This window comes from Branchiostoma floridae, chromosome 3 (assembly GCF_000003815.2).
Source record: "Branchiostoma floridae strain S238N-H82 chromosome 3, Bfl_VNyyK, whole genome shotgun sequence".
NCBI lineage: Eukaryota > Metazoa > Chordata > Leptocardii > Amphioxiformes > Branchiostomatidae > Branchiostoma > Branchiostoma floridae.
Genome location: NC_049981.1, coordinates 9,051,849 through 9,054,730, shown reverse-complemented (window position 1 = coordinate 9,054,730; position 2,882 = coordinate 9,051,849). Strand labels below are relative to the sequence as shown.

Below are 2,882 nucleotides of genomic sequence, written 5' to 3'. Positions count from 1 at the left end.
CATTGTCAGATACCCTGATAAAACTAGAATAGCATTACCCAGCTAAAAACACCACATGTGACCCACAGAGTGACAGAGCAGTGCAGCTGTACCTGGAGACAGATGCTGACAATGACAACTACTTTTCAGACTCACTAAGGTAAGTTGAATGCCATTTTGAGGTATGGATAACTAGATAAGGAAAGGGTTGCCAAATTCCCTAGCTGCTCCCTGCACATTTTGAATGGAACAACATTTATGTTGAACATCTGTTCCAGGGCATGCCTCATCGCAACCATCCGTTCCTCGGGGGCCTCACAGAGCACCATCAAACTGGTGGCCACCAACCTCATCGCAAATGGCAAACTGCCAGGCAAGTAAAATCACCACTTTATTCTCAACAAATTCAAAGTTCACAGGATCAGTATGTTAAATTTAGCGTCCAATCAACAGATTTTGATGGATGATTTTGATAATGATTCAGCACTCAGAGAGCACATGCCCCCACCAAAGTAGCGTACTTCCCTCCACAGATACTCGTATGTTAACAGTTTTACCTCTAATGAGACTCTGACTTCTCCCCACAGAGGGTGTACAGCTACTGTGTTTGATTGACAAGGCATTTGATGCCTGTCGGTACCTGCAGGACTATGGGGAATGGGACCAGGCTGCCTGGCTAGCCAAGGTACGGAAGTTTTTTTTTTTGCAGTGGGGGACTCACAAAATACGTTAATGTAGTATCACAATTACAAAGTCACGTACTTTGCTTCTTCATCATATGTACTCAAGTTGCCAAAATCACTTTTGCAAGGAGCTTTTAGCACAGATGAAGGCAGGAGACTTAATAAATGGTACATTACGTACCTGATTTCTGCCCTTTAGGCTTCCCTGAACAATGTGGAGTGCTCAGAGGTGATGAAGAGATGGGTGGACCATCTCTGCTCATCTGCTGTCAACTATAAGGTAGGGCAGTCCTCTTATTCTTCTACCTCAAACATATGGGGATGAGAACCTTTGTAGTGATGATTGGTTATCCTATATCATGTAATGTAATTCTATACTTGCAGATTGGCTTATAATGTACAAATGTTATATACAGAAATGTCCATGGTGCTGATTGGTTATCCAATGTCATGTGACATCCTGCTAGACATCAGATTAGCAACGTGTAATATACAGAAATGTCCAAGGTGCTGATTAGTTACCCAATGTCTCCTGCCAATCTTTTGGTTTGTTTTAATTTTGTAGAGTAAAGCTATCTTGGTGCTGCTATCCCTGGGACATTTCATAAAGGTGTTGGAGCTATTGTACAGGTGAGTTCTAGACTTTTTATATTTCAGCCATACCATAGGTATGGTGAAATATATTGTATTCGTAATGTTTATATTTCAGCCATACATAGTATGGTGAAATATATTGTATTCGTAATGTTTCTTTCTTTCTTTCTTTCTTTCTCCTGTCAAATCTTCAAAGTGATTCATCTCCGCCGTTCCTGGACCGAATGACCTGAAATTTGGCACAGGGGTAGAATGGGCCAATACCTTGATGCTTTTTTCTCAGTTTTTTCATATCTGCCTCTAAAATGATTTTATTGAGATTTTTTGATCAATTTTAGACCAAAACTGTATATTTTGGCCCCTGTACCCTGGTATTACAACCAAATGAGCTGAAATTTGACAGAGATGTGCCTTGATAATGCTCCCATATAAATTCGATTACACTTTTGGTGTACAGTACAACACAATGCTTATTTTTGCGATTTTTTGACCAATTTTTGACCAAAAAAGGACACTTTTGGCCCCTGTACCCTGGTATTACACCAAATGAGCTGAAATTTGACAGAGATGTGCCTTGATAATGCCCCCATATAAATTCAATAACACTTTTGGTGTACAGTACAACAAAATGCTTATTTTTGTGATTTTTTGACCAATTTTTGACCAAAAAAGGACACTTTTGGCTCCTGTACCTTGGTATTGCAACCGAATGAGCTGAAATTTGACACAGATGTGCCTTGATAATCCCTTCATATAAATTCCATAACACTTTTGGTGTATAGTGCAACAAAATGCTTATTTTTGCGATTTTTGGCCAATTTTTGACCAAAAAAGGACACTTTTGGCTCCTGTACCCTGGTATTACAATTAAATGACCTGAAATTTGGTATAGATAGGCATTAGATACTTGGTAACAAGATTCAAGTAAAATTTTTGACATAAACAACTTTAAAATGATTAATTTTGGCACTTTTCTGAGGGGAAATTTGTTTTCTTTTGGCTTCCTGACGTGACCTTCCGTGACCCTGCACAGAGCCACACCTGTGCGCGTCAGCCGGAGAGTTAATTGAATCAAAGACCTAGCCAATCAGCGAAGAGGAGGCCAAAGGCTAATTAATATTCATAAGCGGGGCCTCATGATCCCGTATATAGCAGTGTTCCCGCCAGGGGGAGCGAAGCCCGCCTAAGGCTCTCGCATTTTAGACTATTCAGAAGGCTTTATATTGTATCAGTTCTTAGGGGCATATCTATGATAATCGCAGCAGTCACTTAACTTCTCTTCAGGAGTTTAGCGTAACACTATTTCAGGTCAAACCGTCAAAGGCAACTAAAAACAAACTTTAACGTTACTGAGTTCAACAGTACTTATAACTTGTTATCCGAAGTTGAAACGCTAGCGATGGTATTTTCGCTGCGCTGTTAGCTCCGTGCGACTGTTGTTGACGGTCTCATAACGGTATATTTTGCACCCCTGTGCCCTGGTATGAGTAACATTTGGTATAGATAGGCATAAGATAGTTGGTAAAATGATCCAAGTAAAATTTTTGGCATTAAGTACTGTAAAAGGCTTAATTCCAGCACTTTTTTTAGGGGAAATCGGTTTCTTTTGTTTCCATGCCATGACCT

At 40.0% G+C, this 2,882-nt stretch overlaps 1 long non-coding RNA gene across 1 annotated transcript; it reads left to right on the top strand.

Annotated features, from left to right (window-relative positions):
- Positions 1 to 566: 566 nt before the first annotated feature.
- On the top strand, positions 567 to 1,300 carry LOC118412204. Its single transcript, XR_004830740.1, has 3 exons — positions 567 to 664; positions 862 to 942; positions 1,228 to 1,300. It is a non-coding gene; the product is annotated as an uncharacterized LOC118412204 (long non-coding RNA).
- Positions 1,301 to 2,882: the final 1,582 nt, after the last annotated feature.